Here is a 20,303-nt window from a genome sequence, read left to right as displayed (position 1 = left end):
TTCTTCATGATGCTCTCTGTGCTTTAAACGGACCTCTGAGACTATCACACAGCAGGTGCATTTATACGGAGACTTGATTACACACAGGTGGATTCTATTTATCATCATTAGTCATTTAGGTCAACATTGGATCATTCAGAGATCCTCACTGAACTTCTGGAGAGAGTTTGCTGCACTGAAAGTAAAGGGGCTGAATAATGTTCCTCGCCCACTTTTTCAGTTATTTATTTGTTAAATAAGTTTGAAATATCCAATAAATTTCGTTTCACTTCATGATTGTGTCCCACCTGTTGTTGATTCTTCACAAAAAATTACAGTTTTATATCTTTATGTTTGAAGCCTGAAATGTGGCAAAAGGTCAAAAAGTTCAAGGGGGCCGAATACTTTCGCAAGGCACTGTATATACTGTATTCTGTTTTATCTGCATGCATGTTGGTTTTGAGCATTTGCCTATACCTTTTTGTTGGAGGGGAATAAGGGGGACTTTTGTTGCACTCTTAGGGCTCTTATTATGATAAGCCTAGGGTTAAAGGAATAGGTTTTTTTGAAACCCTCATTTTTCAAACCCTCAAAATGAAACCCCCATTTTGAAAGGGTTTTTTGGTGAGGTGGCAGATTATTGTTTGGCTAACCTAGCTCAGTTTGGAAGGCCCAAAATTATCTCTTGGAAGAGAGACACGGTGTATTAGATGCTGGAGCCGTTTCATATGCACACGCTCTGGTCTGGGATATACGTGGTGGACTATACTCTGGAGACTTTTTTCGAGCTGGATGATTAACCTGTTTTTTGTGGGACCTTGAACCAGTGGATTCATCTTTTTCTCTTTTTAGGGACCTTGTTTTTTCAACAGGACTTCAAATTGCCTACCTACCCCAAAGCAGAAAAGGACTGAAAGAGGACTACTGGGAATTATTTTTGTTATTTATATTTTGCTTGCACGGACTTACTACTATTGAACTTTCTCTGTATGGACTATTTTTTTTGAGTTGATACAAAGAGTAAGCAGATTTATGTTATGTTTGCATGTGCCTTACAAGTGTCTAAGTTGCCTTTATATTTTCAATGCAATGTTTTTTGGGGACTTTGCTGTCTTTGCATTCATGCTGGTTTTGTGTAGTGCTTTTGGTAAAGAGTAAAAGGAGACAATAGTCAGCTACCCTTGATATAATGATTCACCCTTTTATGAAGAGTTGAAGTTGTTATACGCTGAGTGTGTCCGTCTTTGGCTCAGCTCCAGCCATAGCGCGAAAGCACAGTTTGTATCTGGTAGTTATGTCACGTCACTGGATATTCGCTCCTTAGTGGTCAGCTGCTGCAGAGCGTGCCGAAATCAAAATTGCGGATGAGATGTAGAGTAAAAATATCTAGTGGAAAATGAGAATGTTACGAAAATGAAAATGCTATGAAATGAAAGTAAAATCACTCGAACTAAAATTGTTAGAATATTTCATAATAACAATTTATGGATGTCTAGTGATCTCAAGGAATGTATTCGTGAGAAAAAACATGCTTTTAAAAATGGTAATATCGAGTTACTCAAGAAAAAAAGAAGCGAATTAAGATCGAAACTGAGTAAAGCAAAAATAGAATATAAGGATAAAGTTGAATGTCATTATTTCTCAGGAAATGCTAAGAAAGCATGGGAAGGTTTAAATGTGATGATGGGTCGGGAAACTAAGCAAAACCGTATCCCCCTGTCACACTCCTCTCCATCTTTTGCAAATGATCTAAATGTCTTTTTCAGTCATTTTGACAAAAATGATTTTAGTGCTGACCGTGACAGTGTGTGTAGGTCCATTTTGGGATATGTCCCTATTATACTGAATGAACGTGATATTATAGCCAGCTTGTCCAGTATTAAGCCCAACTCAGCGCCAGGGCCAGATGGCCTGAGAGGGAGAGTTTTAAAAGAAAATGTCACGGAACTAAAAGGTATTGTGCTGAAGTTATTCCAGTATTTGCTTAATTCCTTAACAATTCCCAAATTATGGAAAATGTCCTATATTGTGCCTATTCCGAAAAAACCTGGAGCCACTGAACAAAAAGATTTTAGGCCCATTGCCCTTACTTCCATCTTTGGAAAATGTTTTGAGAGAGTTATAAGCAAACATATTACAGCATCAGTTTCTAATAGTTTAGATCGTCTCCAGTTTGCTTACAAAAGTATGAGGGGAACCGATGATGCAACTGTTAGTATGTTTCACACCATGGCAAAGCACCTTCAAGCCCCCTCCCACCTAGCTAGGGCCCAGGTTATCGATTTTACATCTGCCTTTAACAGCATGCAGATCCACATCCTGCTGCAGAGACTTATCGATATAGGAGTAAATGGTGGTATTATCCACCTTCTAAGGGACTTCCTCTCTGATCGCCCTCAACAGGTTCTGGTTAATAATACTCAGTCTGCCATCCTTGTGCTTAATACTGGCGTCCCTCAAGGGACTATTCTTTCACCATTACTCTTCTCCATTTATACAAACGAATTCCAATTAGATCGGGAACATTTTCGTTTGTTTAAGTATGTAGATGATATGGCCCTGGTTGCTTTATTAAAGAGGGGGGACATAGTTGGAGAGGAAGTATATAGAGCACATGCGTCATCTCTCCAGAAATGGTGCGATGAAAGTTCCTTAGAGATAAATGTAACAAAGACAAAGGAACTTGTCTTTCATGAAAAAGACCCTGTGCAGCCCCTTATAATTAGGGGACAAATAGTAGAGGTAGTAGAAAAGTTCAAATACCTCGGTACATATATTGATTCTAATCTAAATTTCGGTGAAAATACAGATTATATTTTAAAAAACTGTAACCAACGTCTACATCTAATGCGCAAGCTCAACTCCTTCAGAGTGAGCAAGCACATTATGGAAACAGTCTATAAGAATCTGATAGAGAGTAATCTAAACTTTAACATGGCGATGTGGTATGGTAATTTAAACGTAAAAGGGAGAAACAAGTTGCAGAGAATAGTAAACCTCGCCTCAAAAATCATAGGGACAAGTCAGAAACAATTAAGTTCCATGTACGAGGAAGCTCTCAGGAAAAAAGCTTTTGGAATAGCAAACGATCCCTCTCATCCACTCAATAGGGAGTTTGAACTCCTTCCCTCTTCCAGACGTTACAAAGTACCTAGGGCAAATCGTAACATTTTTAAAAATTATTTTATTCCTAATGCAATTCGGACGCTGAATAACACGCCCCGTTGATGTATTGTAACGTAATTGCTATTTGCTGTGCTGCATTTTGCCCCAAAGATGTCTGTGTGTTAGTCCTGCTGTTCTTGTAGTTTTTATTGTTGTTGGTTTGATTGTTGTTCTTATGAGACCGAAGGCAAATTTCCACATTGTGGACAATAAAATAAAATGAATGAATGAAAGTGTGTCTTGTTTTCTATCAGTACGATCATATGTTCTTAATTCATAAGATGGCTTGATTGAAATCTGTGTAAAATATGTCGTGTTCTTATAATAGGAATCATGTCTAAACTGTACCATTTTTACTCTCTGCTACAGCTGGAGAAGTAAAGGGATCACAGATAACACATGATTTTTACGATGAGAGGTGAAAAAATGCCCCCTCAAATAAAAACAGTGCCAAATTGGTCAGAACTCATCTAAGAGGCTGGACAAACAGCCGAGTTTAAAATCTTAGGACCCGAACAAAGCCAGAGTTCGGTTAGTAGAAGATTTTAAGTTGGGTTGAGGTTTAGTTTGTGAATTTGTTCGCTAATCTACTCTCGTCTCACTTTTCTTTCTCTTTCTTAGCTTTATCTTTCTTTTCTGTTGAGAGTCTCGGTTCTAAGTTAAGTTTTGCTGCAAAGTTTTGTTTAAACGATTCGACTGCAAAGCCGCTTCAACTTAAAAGACTTTTCATCCATCGCCAACACACCACGTAATTGGCCGCCCAGAGACATCTATCCAGGCACCGAGCAAACAACGGACCCGGGAAAATCCCTTTACGTAAACAAAAGGAACCCAAAGAAACGCACAGACAAACGCAAGTATACTTCCAGACTCTAAGCTGAACTGGTGCATTGAGATAAAATTGAATAACCCGCCTAAGAAACGATAGAAGGGTTAAATTAATGATTGATGGTTCGTTCAGGTCATGTCTTCAGTGCATAAAGAAACTTGGGATTTCATCATCTCACTCTTAAAACTCATTCTTTCCTCACTCTCTTTCTTTCTGCAACTCGTATGAATGTGTGTGTGTGTGCATCTGATTGTGTTAGATATTAGTTTTATGTGTTAGAAATTAGAATAATCAATAAAGTCTTTGTATTTTAAAGATAATTGTCTTGTGTTATGTGCTTACAGATTTAATGTCTTAAACTGCTGATCAAAGTTACCTTGCTAATAAATAGTGTTTCACTATAGTTTGGATATTTATATCCGCTGCAGAGGTTATAGTTACGGCCCGTTAGAATGACAGGGTTCCTGCACACTTTTTAAAGTCAAATTTAAGGCTTTTTAAGACCTTTTTAAGACTTGAAGAAATCAAAATTAAGACCGTACATTAGGGGTGTGCAATATTGACAAAAATATATCTCGATATTTTAAACGTTTTGTTGATAATAATTAGATGATATTTTACTGATTGTGTTTTTGTGCTGGTGCAATGGCTGGTTTAGGCCTGTTGTTGACAGCAGACTCACGAAGATATTCATATTTTTCATATTCTATGCAGTGGTCAGTTCACAGCAGTGACAGAAATGATTAATTAACGTGCAATATTTGCCACCTTAAATTGATTTCCAGGGGCATTTTCACCTATATATGGACATTTTTTCTAAACTTATTTAGAGTTCTGCATCACCTTTTATGTCAAATACTAACATTCAAATTATTCAAATTAAATTATACAGTAATTATACTTATTTATACAATAATACTTAATTACACAATAATTATACAGTACCACCGTTACCAGTCAAATTAAATCATTCAATCAAAATCCATCTTTGCAGTTCAGAGGTGACACAGAAGCAGCATCAGAAGAGGCATTAATATTTACACTCCATTTACAATTGCATAAATAAAGCTATGAGATAGTTTTTAAAAAAATCCATATTCAATATTTAAATATGAAATGATTTCTAATTTTAACGTTTTAATTAAAGGGTACTTTAAATATGAAACTAAAACCGCCAGTAGGCGGCAGCAAGTCTTAATACCGTAAGCGAGTTGAGGGAGTCATTCATTCATTCAACCGATTTGTTCAAACGGCTGATTCATTCGGGAAAGAAACAAGTGATTGTTCATTGAATCGTTAAAATGACTCGTTTAAAACGTGGATTTCAGTCAAGAAATCATCGGTGTCTGTTGTATTAGACTCTGCTATGGTTTCATTTTGAAATTCTCGTCAGCGAAATAAAGGGGAAACAAATAATATTGTCAATATGGTGTCTAAAAAGTAACTCACAATGTTAATTTATTTTTAATTTAACTATTGTATAACAAAATATCACACTTGTGCACGGGAAAACGGCACTCTTACTGATGTGATATTCTAATATAAGAACATAATATAAATATAAGACAAAAACTAATTTAGGGACATAGGCCAACCTATAACTGCACTGACACATCACGCAGTGAAAGCACGAGAGACAAATGCGATGTCACAGTGCCTCGTACATCTTTAAAACAATGATTACAATATCATAGTAGACAATACACATCGCACACCCCTACGCACAAAGAATGAACTTACTACTGAACTGACATTTGCCAACTTTCTTCTTCTCTCCTCTCTCGCGTGCAGGAGACAGACGTTATTCTGCCGGCCGCGAATGTGATGCGAATTGTCACGTGAACAAGCAAATCCACAAAGATAGAATAATAAAAAATAATACTACGCTAATTAGATAGTTTTAATTTGGAAAACATTTAGATATGTCTAAGTCGAAGTGTCATCTCAAATTTAAGACCTTTCATAAGTAAAAATAAGACTTTATAAGACTTTTTATGGCCTTAAATTTTAAAAATCTAATTTAAGACTTTTTAAGACTTTTTAAGGATCCGCGGGAACCCTGGAATGAACGCTGGACGAGTCATTTGCTCGCCCGTATAACCGATTCTTTTAAGATTCCCTATAAATTATTAAATAATTCCCTTTGAGCTAAATTGACCTGTCTAACCCAGACACAGTTATTTCTTACATATCCCTGCTTCACACACGCTGCCTCAGTGAATGTTTAGCCTATATTTCTGTCAGGGATCTGTCACTTCTGTCTGGTTTATATCGTGGTTTGGTGACAGAGCTCTAACACTCCCGGTTTGTCATGTGTTTGTGTTTAGTCTGGTCTGTTGTGAGCACATAGCTTGTCATGTATTTCTTTGTGCCATGTGCTCTCCTGTCAATTGTCTAGCCCTGCCCATCTTGTTACCTGGTTATTGATTAATAATCTGCCTTCCTCGTTACCCTCTTTTGTTTGCTTCCCTATTTAGTCTCCCTGTGCTGGTTCGTTGTCCATGTTCCCTGTACCTGCCAGATGCCCATCTTGTTTTCCCCCATGAGGAGTTTTTGTTTGTAGTTTTTTTTTTTTTATTTACTTAAAGATCCTTATTCCTGCACATGAATCCTCACTTAACTATTATGCCATTCCGTGACAATTTTAGATTGCGAACTGCCTTGTGCTCTGCTCAGTTTGTTTGGAATTTTGCTTGGTTTGACGGTTTGAGCTTTTGTTTGTTGTAGGATTAATTGGTTGTTGCTTTTTCCTCTCTTTTGTGTCTTTTCTACCTTTGTATAATTTTGTTTTGAACCGTTTTCTTTGGTAAATGTTATTGGTGTAAATTGATGTAATTTGTACATTATTAAATCACTTGGATTTAATAAAGCAGCCTACTGTGAGGCTTGAATATCAGATAGCCTTAGCAAATCGATTCGCCATGCTTGAGAACCTACCAGAAGATGTGGACAAAGCACTAGATGTAGTAAACTCTAACATCCAGGAAGCAGCGAAAGAAACAATTGGGTTCGTAAGGAAGAAGAAAAAACCATGGATTAGTGAAGAGGTATTGTTGCTCACTGACCAAAAAAGAGAGTTGAAGGCACAGCACACGCTAGTAAGATCATACTGGAAATCATACGTAGCAGGATGAAACCGCTTATCGAAGAGCCGATGTCAGAGGAACAAGCCAGCATTAGGCCATCAGAACTGCAACAGCGTTCTGTTCAATGGGCGACCTCCAAAAGACATGGAAAGGCAGAGGAATCAGCATACATACCAAGATGCGCTTGTATAAAGCATTGATCCAGCCAATAGCGCTATACGGCTGTGAAACTTGGACCCTTAAAAAAGCGGAACAGAAAAAACTCCTTGTATTCGAAATGGCTACCCTAAGGACGATACTCAGGGTTAGCAGATTAGCCAAAATCCGTAACGAGATAATACGACAGCGTACGGGGTGCCATCAAACGATTGTGCAAGTAGTACATGAGAGGCAGCATAGGTGGCTAGGACTTGTGCTGAGAATGAACCAAGACCGTATAGCGAGTTACATCCATAACTAAAAATAAAGCATTTTAAGTCGATCGCAAAGAGTTTTCAAAATCAGAGAAAAAAAAGCCTATTGTGTGTAGTGAATGGTGTCTACGGGATGCGGAGGCGCGCGCTGTTACAATCATGCCATTTTTGCCACGCGCACCTTTGGGCTCATGCGGACGCGTCAAGTTTTAACCAGCTCAGCCACAGTAACAGCTCATATTTAGCCAGCTAAACTTTTACTACCCTGTTAGAAAAAATATATAGTTGTATATCGTTTCAGGTGTTTCTTCTCCCTCGCTGTATTATGGGTTTGCTATGTGGGGGGAAATGTGCTGGTTACGTTTGTGAGACAATCAGCTGATTACTATTATTATATAATATATATTAAGACCCTTGATCCTCACCTGACTATGGCTTTGTAAACTTTATCCATGTGGTTTATAATGGACTGTGGTACAGAAACAGTGACAATGTTACACACTCTTGGCTTACTCTGGCTATTCTCTGCTGTCTCAGATGACGATATGTTTGTCCAGTTTCAGGCACCTTAGCTTCTTCGAAAGGGAGGGGTGAGCGGTGGGCTGAGCCCTTAGTGCAACTCGCAACCGAACCGCTAGATGTCGTTGAAAATCACACACTGCACCTTTAAGGGCCGGTCATACTAGACTGTTACTTCCACTGATACTTTCTTGCTATACAATGCTATGCTACAAATGCTTTTTTTCAGTTTTTTTTTCCTCATCAAAACCGAATATGTTTATCAGTTGTTGTGTATTGTAATTTATTGTATATCAAGCAGGGACACGTTTGTGTGCATCTTGTTTTGTAATTTCACCGTAACGAATAGAGTCTCCGCCACGGCGTTAAGTGATAGATTGAAGCGTGCGTCCGAGTGAAGACTGTACGCGAGCCACTAATCGCAGCAGCAACAAGCACTCAGCAGCTTGATTTAAAAAAATTAAATAAAAAATAAAACATTTCAAAAGTGGATCCATCCATAATAAAAAATATCCACATGGCTCTGGGGGTTTAATCAAGGCCTTCAGAAGCGATGTGTTCATGTAAGAAAAATATCCATATTTAAAATGTTATACTACTACTACTAGAGCACAAAATTGTTTACAAGAGAACACATTTCTTCATTGATCTAGTCACGTAATTCAGCTATCAAACTGCACAAGATTTATGCATTTAAATTTAAAATGCACAAAATGTTCTTAAAGGAACCAATGTCCACCCACCAGTCTCACAAAATCCTGTGGATAACACTGTAAACGCAGCAAAATAAGTCTATAATAGTAATGTGCAGCGTGCATTTGTGTGAAGCTTTGATACTTTTAATGAGAATAAAATGAAACTGTCTGAATAAGAAGCAGTTGCTGTTGTCATAAACCCACTCATTTTATGATGAACAAAACAGATAACACAGACTCATCCGGGTCACTGATGTCAGCAGCGCTAGGAATGTTTTTTCATTGTGGATTTTTTGCATTGGGGAGCTAATAAAGTATTAAAACTCAGTCAAATCAATATTTTGTGTACAGGAGTTATAATTATGCCATTCAGTATCGTGCACTCGCTCGAATACAAACCCTGCTGCTGCCATTTGTGGCTATTGTTTCGTAAACTGTTGGATTATGAGATACAAACAGGTGCAATTTTAAACCCGTTTAATCTGAAATCAATATATCTTATTCCCATAATTATGTAGCCCATGTGGCGAAATGCTGTGTAATAAGAGGTATGACTGTTTACCGTGTTGAAAAGTCATTGATTTATAGTTGAGCGGGAAATATGATTGAAAATCAGTAGATTTTTGGTTGACCGGGAGATCAACGGGTGTTAACGTTATACCAACGTACTGCACCGGACACAGCTCATTTCTGGACCCTTGGCACAAGCGTACAGGTAAGCTTGCTTATTGTTTGATTTGAATGAATTGTACCAAATCAAATACTGTTAGGCTGATCGTTATGATGGTTAGTGTAGTAACTGACGCAGTGCTGCAGGAAATAGATTTTTGTTTTACCACTATGTCAAAATCTGCCAAAAGTTGCCTAGGCCTACTTTGTAGTTCTCTTCTAGGTTATAAAGTTAGCAAAACCTCCGAGTCCAGTCTATTTTTGTGATATTTAGCTCAAAATACATGTCTGTAGCCTACCCACTGCTTGTGTCGTGAAATCTGTTATCACAGCGCTAATTTTTTGCATTGTGATTTTATTTTCTGTTTTAGGTGCTCTTACTCAGCAGATGGAGACAGCCGCCGTCACCCACTTCACATGTGCCAGACCGGGCAGGAGGGACTGGACGACAAGATATTCAGGCGTCAGAGGACATTGAAGTGTAAATAAAGAGTAGCCTACAATTAATTAAATAAAAAGGCTAATAAAAATGAATTTGTTTGTGTGGTGTGTTCAGTGTTTTATACAAGATTTCAAATGTTCCATTACTTTTTAACATCCTGGCTGTAGATAAAGCAGGCTATTTAATTTATGGCATTAGCCTACATTTAAAATTAACATTTAAAAACGATTGAAATTCCATTGAAATCACGAAACGTTGAATGTTGATACAATGACTTAATGTTGACAACGGAATGTTGATTTAACATAGTTTCAATGACTGCTATCTGGAATATTATTGAACCATATGGTAACTGACGATGTTAGTCAAACACATATTATATCTCAGACTGCTATACTTAAAACAAATTAAATAACCATTAAGTGTGCAAACATACCTTTAAAGAAGAGTAGTATGAGGCAAAATGAGCAAAAACACACCGGAAGTCCTACTCTAGCTCACTCCTGCATGGAAAAACACACGTGCGAATGATAGATCAAGATTAAAAGCGCCATTTTCAAAGAGAATTTGCTAATTACACTTATCAGCAAAGTTTTAACACAATGTACACTGTTATAAAGTTACAAAGAGACTGTAAATAGGACGTACGAGAGAGTGAAAGATACTGTGCTTCTCGTCTGCTTTACACAGTGAGACTAAGCGCGAATGCTTAAAGAGGAAGCGATATACCACTTCCTAACGGCCGTTAGTGCAAGTGCAAGAGCAAGCAAGACATCTCTCTTCTAGCATCTCGGATCTGACCTATATGGGGAGGCTGCAGACCTGGAGCCGGCAGATATTCGCCCCTGACAGTTTTACGCCCCTGACAGTTTTACGTCCCTGTTGTTCCTGATGCGTCCAGTAGGGGAATATACTTCAAAATAACATAATTAAATCGACTCTTACACATGAATAAGCCGTCCATAGACATTTTTGTTTGTTTTTTGTTCATTTAAATATAAACGTTACAGTTTAGATCTCCACGGATTAAAATGTCTTTAGCTATTCAGTTGGGCTTCACTCTCTTCACTCAGCCTACAGAAGACTATGTGTTTTTGTGAATTGAACATTTAAAAATACACAGTTGGATCAACTATGTTATGAAAAGTATATGACCTACTGCAGTTATAGGCCTATTCACCATAGGTTTTTATATGGAAGACTGAGTGAAATATGTTGTTGTGAATTTATAGTTACATTCAGATATTAACAAAATTTGGCCCATTAGACATACAGTACCGTGTAATCATATGGATCCTTGATTAGCTGTAGTACCATTCTCTATTGGTCGTTATGTTTTGTACAGCTACAAAACAGTATCCTACACAGCATTTTATGAAGACAAACACAATTTATCCCTTTTCTAAAATTCCAAGGGCCATTTAAAAGAAAGACACAATACTGTTGTTCACAATTTTTTTTTTGACACCATTTATGAATTATGATGACTCCCCTATGGTTTACCCCTCTTCTTTAACTATTTTTAAAAAGGACATCCATGGTGATTTTATCGTTTGTGTGTGTGTGTGTGTGTGCGCAGAATTGATGTCAGGTGTGTGTGGATTGCATCAATTTGCTCCTGATCTTCAAAGTACAGCGGCACAACCACTTATTGATGGAACAATAGTGAAAAAAGATTCAAGCCACTTTGATTTCTTTTGGCCACCAATGATGGACTGTGCAGAGAAAATTGAAAATGACCATGTCCATGTATGTCTCTGTAAGTTGTTTATTTTGTAAGTCATAAAAAAATAATGAGTGTTTATAAGTTTAGAGATAGATTTTCATTTTCTTATAGCTAAAGCAAACACACCTTTATGAGATGCAAATTAAAAAGAATTTGGTAAAGACAGAGTATGATAAAACCCACATTAAGTGCACATAGCCTGCATTTTAGTCCCGACCAGTAAGCTATTTTAAGAAATGATGTTGGAAATAATCAAAATATTTGAGTGAGTGTGCAGTTCAACTCTTCACTTAGAGAGAGATTTACATACATGAATACATGCCTATTATAAATGTGTCTTTTGTGTGTTCACATCATAGACTGTAAAAAAACAAGTTCAGATATTTCCAATATCTACTGTAATGTTGCCCCAGAAACAATGTGGAGTATGTTTTAATGCAAGGAGTAAACAGGGTCTTACCAGAAGAGGCCATCTCACAAAAGCTAAAGACAGGCAACAAAAGACAATTAAAAAGAAAATGCATTTTAAAGTGAGTAGAGAAGGCTAAGGGCAACTAAACCTACACGTGGTATAGCTAAGTTTAAGCCAGATAGAACATAAACCTGACCGTCAAGTACTTTTTGTCTCTCGAAATAAATTATAGACCCATCCATTGATATAGAAATGAATTGATAGGCTACCTATACCAAGCTAATTGTTTATAAATAATAAATGTTGCATCATTGCTAAACAACAATAACTTTAGCAGATTATTTAACACACAGATGACAGAATCTATAATTTTTTGTCAGATTTTCATTCTAATGATAAAAATCTTGATTATATGGTATTATTACTTTGTCTTCTGGGCAAGATTCATCCTTATAAAGACAGAACCATTCAATGATCCCGATTTAAGAATATTCTCCTCTGATATAAAGTCCCTTTTTTCTTCTTTTAAGAAAATGTCAAAACCTTTAAACTCAAAGGTTTCTAAAATAAATAATATCATTGAGTCTGATGTATGATGATCACCCCGCCCAAAAAATCCGTAAAATATCAATGGTGAAAAATTGTTTAACGGTCTGACTCCACAATTCAGTACTTCACAGTTCACAGTACTTTTTCATGTGTTTTAGCAATACATTTCTAACATTTATAATGTGTTTAGAATTTTTTTTTTTAATTGCCTTTACAGGGCCTTTAAGAGAGAACATACATCACAATTGTTTAAACCAATAAGCATTAAGCTGTGTCGTCATTAAGTCGTTTCCCTTCATGCTTTTGCTCAGCGAGTCGGTGGAGAGAAACTGCAGAATCCGACACAACTGCTTCGCGCTCGCAAGAGTTTTTAGACATTTGTCAGCATGACATCAGAGCAAGGCGGACCGCACCCGACACGTTTTACATTTACATTTATTCATTTAGCTGACGCTTTTATCCAAAGCGACTTACAATTGCTATATTTCAGAGGTCGCATGTCTTGCTCAGGGACACATTGGTGTCTCACAGTGGATTCGAACCCGGGTCTCTCACACCAAAGGCATGTGTCTTATCCACTGCGCCATCACCACACCCAGTAGATACGTTTTCTAACTGGCTTGCATCTCGCGGTGATAACCAGTGATCAGTTCTGCACGGATTTTGCTCATCTAAAACAAGCATATATAAGAACTTCACCGGTTTTAGAAAAATCTATGTGTTGCTAACAGCTTTATTTGACCGATGTCTATTGTGTGGCTCAGGTAATTAGAAGCTGGGTTAAGTGGATTTTTAAAGTAGATTTGTTTGCACATGACTCTAATTTACAGTAGATGCAGACATGTGTAATTCCATGTGAGAACCGCAAAATGTATTTGTCGGAGGAAAAGGATGTTTGCTGCCTTGATCATTACCATTTTTAGGCCACCAAGTTTAATCTTTCTTTCCACTCAGGATCTTCATCAGATCCAGCTGGCCCAGGACCATCATCTTCACAACCTAAGCCATCAGCAGAACATGGCAAAAAGAGAAGGCACAGTAGCTTCCCCAACAGGCCCATTATATCCAGAATTGTCCTAAAACAAGAGAAAAAGGAAACACTTATGAAAAATATTAAAACAGATTACAAAATATGATGCAGCAGTACATACATACAAAGTACCCCAGAAATCATATGTATGGACACTAATTTGGTTAAAACATATATATAGCTTTTATGACAGCACTACAAAAAACAGTGCTGTGAAAGTGAAAGACTATTGCCTTGGATGTCTTATTGGTGTAGGTTATACTATATAGGGTGAGGGCTATTCATTCTAATACACAAGTGAGCCTAGTGGAAAATTACAAATGGCTCGTTGCCTTACCTCCAATCCACACTGGCCGAGTTTATCGCCCCGGTAAATAAATACTCATTTGCGGCCCTCATTTTAATAAATTCATCTGTCTGCTACTTGCTCCCTAAAACAAAATGAAATATTAGAACAAGTTTAGCCTCAGACCCCATAAAGAATGAATCCACGCATTGGTAATTCACGTTTTTAAGAAAGAAAGACACTTTTAACACTTGTTTTGCTAGCTGTTCAGTCGATTAAAACACACTACTTAGGCTATGTTTACACGGAAACGATCTGAAGAGAAAACGCAAAAGTGGCGTTGCGTTATCACTTTTTATTCTGCGTTTTAGACGAGCGTTATCGGGGGGAAATCCGCATGAATATGATGACGTAAAAGTGTGTGAAATTCGATGTAGTCTGCACTCCAGGCGGCTAGCTGGCAATGTGAAGCACTGCGACACAACAACACCAATATCTGAGAATATTTTGTACAACTGCTGAAAAGACTCTTGTACGTTTATCAGAGCTGCTATGGCAACTTGAAGGTCCGACGTATGGAAATAATCCGACATATTGGGGTTATTTTCCTGTAATGCCGCATGCCTGTGACATAAACATGTACGCGACGAGAGCCACAGTGAGCAGATTTGCGTTTTTACTGTTTAGATGGGAACGCGACGGTGGATCGTTTTTAAGATTTCCACTCTGGAGGGTGGTTTCACTTTTTTGCGTTTTTAAGCCTCCAAAACGCCGTCGCCGTGTAAACGAAAGGCACATCCGATCAAATATTTTTACGTTTTCACCCAGAATCGTTCTCGTGTAAACAGGGCCTTAGAAGTATAAGTGTATTCTTCTGCAGCCAAAGAAGAACTATCACCCTGCATTTTCTTTGAAGAAAAAAATAAATCCAGTCGTAGCCGGCATGAGGAAGGCTAGACTGTGAAACATTTCTAGAGCATTTTACTAAACATATGCACTGTTTTTATTATACTGTATATATGTATTTGATGTCTTAATGATTTAATGCAGGCTATATTAAAATAAATCTGTCAGTAAGCCATGTTTTGTTTAATATTCAGAAGCATTTAGAAACAGACCTTATATTTTTTATACTGGAGTAAATATATTTTAGGCATGTTATTAGGAAGATAATGGGCTACAATTATTTGTTATAAAAACTGCTTTATGGGAAATTCAAATGCTATTTTTTGATGCTATTCAAATGCTTTTTTGAGTGCTGATTATTAAATACATATTAGTAGATTATAAACTTTATTTTCATTAAAATTAATAATTAAGAAGTATCAGCCTATTAGCTCAACACAATGATAGTGTTATATTAATACAATTATTATTAAAGTCATGTTTGTTTTTGGCCAAGTTCATCTAATTTTCTTTTCTGGCCCGGTATCCGCTAAGAGTTGTATGACATCACTGTCGTCTCGTGATTTGCGGCTCATAGATGTGCGTCAATGATAGATGATCAAAAATTCACCTTATACTGTTCACAATGACAAAATATCTACAAAAAACAAGGATTACACACCACTTCTCTTTATTCCAGCTGCTCTCTTTCTGCTGGTTGTGTGAAGCTATCTATTTGGTTGGGATAGAGACAGAAATCATTTCAGTATATTTTATGAAAACTGTGTGTTGTTTAAAGTTCATAGTAATTGTTGACTTCAATAAGCCTCATGATGTGCATAAAATATCAAACTGACTAAAACAAACTCTTTGAAATGTATATATGATACTGGATCTACGTATTAGCCATTTAAAATTTCTAATGAGAAATTAACAACATGGAGAGATCTAAAAGCAAATAATACTTCATGTCTTTCAGAACTAAAATGATTCCTGATTCAAGCAGAATGAGCATAAAATAAAAACTGACAATAACAATGAGATGTTGATAAAATAAGTAAAGAGTTTAATCAATCATTACTTTAAGCAAATACAAACATTAAGTAAAAGTGAAACTGAAGGAGACATATCTCTCTCTCTTTGCTGACTTATAAGAGCCAAAGCATCTCAGAGAAGAAAAGAGTCCAGTTTCAAAGATACATGAAAGTATATCTTGCATTTGCATGGAAGAGTAGAAGTGGAAGAGAAACTAGATGTTCTAATGAAAAATAATGAAGAATTAGTAAAAAAATAATAATATCAGATTCATGTCTCTCATAAAAGTGTTATGGCCTTCTTCTCCAGTGTGAATTTTGCGGCACTCTTTCACTTCATCGTCTGTAGTAAAGGACTTCATGCACTGAAACACACACCGCCGTATCTTTTCTGCTGTAATATTACTAATGCATCTTTTCCTTTGTGTGAATCATCAGGTGTTTCTTCAGGACTGAAGCCCAATGAAACCGTTTACCGCACTGATCACAGTTAAATGGTCTGAAATCACATCAGCTTCTCATTCTGAAGAAAGAGCGAAAGCCTGAGCCGCCGCTTCCCAGTGTGAACTCATGTGACTCTTCAGCCTTGATTTACAGATTTTGATTTACAGACAGCATTTTTCGCTTGTTTTTCCTTGGTTCACATCCATCAGGTCTAAAAGAAACATTAAATCAAGTGAGATTTCAAAAGAGGCAAATGTGAAATGAAAAGTGAAGCTCAAAGTTAGGGGTGTGACGATAACCGCATCACCGCAATATCGCGTGAATGAGATGCCTACCGCGGTGTGAGGTCAACACTGCACTTTTTTTTTTCTGCTGAAAGTTTTCTGTACCTTTTACTTCGTTACGTTGGGCGACGTTCCTCTCGTGACTTTATTTTAATGCAATACATGTTTATTCCAAGTGCGCTGTATCTTTTTTTATGGGCAGGAGCGATGCTCAATTCACAAATTAATCACTCTTTTGAGTCGATTCTGTTTAAAGACTTCATCAAACAAGTTGGCTGATCTGTCTAAATCGGTTCGCGAATCAGTTCGAATGATCTGTTCAGTTCCTCACGCACTGAATCGTCTGAAGCGCTTTCAATTCACACTCGACTCGGAGTCGTAACAGGAAGATTTAAAAACATCAAGAGCGTTGGATGAAGTGGCCGGGGACTTACAGTACAGTCTAGTGAAAGCAAATCTGCAAATGCATCATATTTTTGCCAACGATGAAGATCTTTATTAGTTGAACATCTTCGTAAGATGTCTGTGAATGAATGATTCCACAGGACGAGACAATCGATTTCATTTCATTTATTCAGGTAATACATTTTACAACCAAACAGATTATTACGCGACGATAGCGCTACTACAAAATATAACATTATCCGTTTTTTTGACATATGCATTAATTTATAGGCTACATTAAATAACCTTGTCCACAGTTTATGAAATGAACCCCACCCCGCGGTAATGTGTGTGTATTGCGCAGTGGCTTGCGAACTCGACTTGAAAAATGCCTTTGCCTGCCTTAGACACTGTCAGTTTAAACATGCTTGCAGAAATATACATTTGATTACATTTTGAAGAACAGACGGAAGAAGATCCGTCTATGTGCATTTGATCGTTGTTTGTGTTTAGATGTTCAGTAGCGGTCATGAGCGAGAGCACACGTGAAGAGTTAACTCTTTCTTCTCTGTGTCTATGGTTCCCTTTACATGCCTTTGAATGCAAAACTCTGCAGATTCACTTAATTTCGACATTGTCTAATAATCCAAATGTAGTTGTAGTTCCCTTTCGTTGTCACTCCGAGTTACGTCAGATGACGACGAATGGGGTTTCGCTTAGAACACCTATCGACTTCGAGTATTACAAAACGAGCCAATGGCAAGGAAATGCCATGGGTCTGCGGAATTTGCATGGCGTAACTCCGCCCCACCTCGTGGGTATAAAAGGAGGACGCCAGCAACAGGCAGATATGTTTTCGCTTCGGAGCCAAGAGCATTTCTTCACTCCACAGTCATCTCTGACTTCGCTCTACGAGACGAGCTTCTCTCTCCGGTGTTGGTGTGACGGCGATCTGCAGCGAGCTCACAGTGCCTGCTGTGCAGTAATCTGCCAGTGTGTGTGTGTGTCTCCCTGTGCGCTTCAACATCGCGGAGTTTTTTCTCTCCTCTCATAAAAGAGCTCGCACGCGGCACGTCTTTTTAAAGACGGCTCGCCCGTGCATTTCTGGTTGCAGCGGACTGGTATCGGACTCTGATGGGCACGAGCGCTGTCTAGTGTGTTTGATCATGCTTGAACAGCGCTCGTGGGTGACTCATGTTCTCGCAAGGGAACGTGATCATCGCGTCATAAATAGGTCGAGACTCGGTGAACTCGCAAGAGTGAGAGTCCCCTCATCCACCCCCCGATCTTCGGCGGGTGGCCAGGGTGACCTGAGGGTTACGGTCTGGAACAAGGCGCCGACTATGTGTCCGTGACCCCAGCCCCCCTCTTCAATGACGGTGCCCGCTAGTGAACTGCTGATTCCCGCGAGTCTACCCTCTGGTGGCCCGCGTGTTTCAGTTGAAGCTACAGAGGAAGATGCCATGTCTGTTGCAGCATCACTAGGTGGGCTTGAGTCTTCTGGAAGTGAGGGCTCGTCACAGCTGCCACCTTCCGGTGTGCATACGGCTGTGCCTGAGTCTGATCCGGAGATGACGGCCATGCTTTCCTGGGACGATTGGTTTTGGGTAAGGCCGCCGACCCTCGTCCGTGGCAAACCCCAATACCTCTCTTCCCGGACGTGCATGATGAGATCTCGAAGTCCTAGAAGACCCCCTTGTCTTCTCAGGACCGCTCGCTGATCTCATCCGCCTTTCCTCCCCTCGATGGGGCCGCTGCCCTTGGGTACACTGGGGTTCCCCCGGCTGAACGCTCTGTTGCGATGCTATGTGTCCTCAGAGTGCTTCTTCTCGGCGCAATCCTAAGCACCCGCCCGTGGCCTGTAGTTTTTCGTCTACGCTTGTGGCGAGATCCTATAGCGCCACGGGACTGGCAGCCGCCTCACTGCATGCCATGGTCATTCTGCTGGTCCACCTGACCCAGATGCTCATGGACCTGCACGAGGGCGGGACTGATCCAGGGCTCTTCACTGAGCTGCGCGCCGCCACTGACCTTGCTCTCTGAGCGACGAAAGTGGCCGTACGCTCCCTGGGTCAGGTGATGCTCACCAGTCTGTGGCTGAACCTGTCTGATGTGCTGGATGTCGCGCGGACCCGTCTGTCCGACATTCCCATATCCCAGGTCGGCCTCTTCGGCGGTGCGGTTGAGGGCTTGCCCAACAGCTCTCAGCCGCCCATGAGCAGAGTGAGGTTGATTCTGTCCCGACGGCCCCGCCGTCCGCTCAGATCCCTCGTCTGCCCACCGCCGAAGGCGCCCTCCCGCGGCTCCCACCCCGCCCGTTCACGGGCCGGCTCTGGGGGCCGCGGGCGGACGCCACAGCCCTCTCCAGCCCCGCCCCCCGCTACACGCCGGGTTAAGCGGCGCTCGTGAGACGGGCACCTCGGCGATGGAGCGGACTGAGGTTGATTCTGTCCCGTCGGCCCCGCCGTCCGCTCAGATCCCTCGGTCTGCCCACTGCCGAGGGCGCCCCCCCGCGGCTCCCACCCCGCCCGTTCACCCGGGTCGGCTCTGGAGGCCGCGGCCGGACGCCACAGTCCTCTCCAGCCCCGCACCCCGCTACACGCCGGGTTAAGCGGCGCTCTTGAGTTGGGCTCCTCAGAGATGGGACTCAGTTCTTTCCAGGAGTTGGTAGCAGGACCACTCCTTTCCCCGGGGAGGGCCGGGGAAGAATCCTTATTCTCCAAAGAGCTGATTCTCCCGTCTCTGAGCACAGAGTTCTCGGACGTCACAGAGCGCCGCCCACAAGCCGTGCTCTCCTCGTCCCCCTCTGTCCCAGAGGTGGTTGACATGGCGTGCCGTCCACGGACCGCTTCGCCCCTGTCCCCCTCTGTCGCCAGACCCCTGGCAGAGCAGGCCCCCGCGGGACGACCAGCCTGGTCCTCCCCTGGCCCCTCTGCCAGGGCGCGGTTGCTAACTGTGCCCCCACATCGGGCCGCTATGCCGTCCACGTCTGGGCCAGTTACTCCGCTTCGCTGCCCCTCCGGGGGGACGCCTGTGGTCGCATGATCCCGCTGGTTCAGTTCCTGGGAGCCTGGTTAGAGCTTCCCCGTCTGGCCCGCTGGGTCGCGCGGACCATCAGGCTCGGCTATGTGATTCAGTTCGCACGGTCTCCTCCCCACTTGGGGAGTCCGCTCCACTTTTGTCGGTGGCTATGCCCCCATCAGGAGAGCAGAGATTGCCACCCTGCTGGCGAAGGGCGCAATCGAGACTGTCCCTCCAGCCGAGATGAGGTCCAGCCGGCTTCTCAGCCCCTACTTCATTGTGCCCAATAAAACCGGTGGGTTACGGCCAATCCTGGACTTGGGCGTGCTGAACCGCTCCCTTCACAGGATGCCGTTCAAGATGCTCAAACGCGTTTTCGAATGCATACGGCCCAGGATTGGTTTGCAGCGATCGACCTGAAGGACGCCTACTTCATGTCTCTATTCTCCTT

At 40.6% G+C, this 20,303-nt stretch overlaps 2 protein-coding genes and 1 pseudogene across 5 annotated transcripts in view; all 3 read right to left on the bottom strand.

Moving 5' to 3' along the window:
- Positions 1–10,644, bottom strand: part of LOC143746087 (uncharacterized) — a 29,115-nt gene extending 18,471 nt beyond the window's left edge. Inside the window, exons 1-3 of one of the 3 annotated variants that reach the window (XM_077237816.1) lie at positions 10,446–10,504; positions 10,234–10,300; positions 9,737–9,796 (exon numbers count right to left, since the gene is read on the bottom strand). The gene's annotated coding sequence lies outside the window, so the exon portion shown is untranslated. Of the gene's footprint in view, positions 1–9,736; positions 9,797–10,233; positions 10,301–10,445 lie in introns of all 3 variants that reach the window. The other 2 variants (XM_077237818.1, XM_077237817.1) reach the window with 2 other exon arrangements.
- Positions 1–20,303, bottom strand: part of LOC143746091 (uncharacterized) — a 606,033-nt gene that overhangs the window by 545,743 nt on the left and 39,987 nt on the right. The gene's annotated exons all lie outside the window — the stretch shown is intronic.
- Positions 16,348–20,303, bottom strand: part of LOC143746052 (uncharacterized) — a 257,996-nt pseudogene continuing 254,040 nt past the window's right edge. The window contains exon 5 of the transcript XR_013206424.1: positions 16,348–16,374. The product of XR_013206424.1 is annotated as an uncharacterized LOC143746052 (transcript). The remainder of the gene's footprint in view (positions 16,375–20,303) is intronic.

Source organism: Siphateles boraxobius, unplaced genomic scaffold (assembly GCF_051911475.1).
Source record: "Siphateles boraxobius isolate OS27281-9 unplaced genomic scaffold, OSU_SipBor_1 21, whole genome shotgun sequence".
NCBI classification, from domain to species: Eukaryota; Metazoa; Chordata; class Actinopteri; order Cypriniformes; family Leuciscidae; genus Siphateles; species Siphateles boraxobius.
Note: the sequence above shows the minus strand (reverse complement) of the source record. Positions and strands in the feature narration are given on the sequence as shown.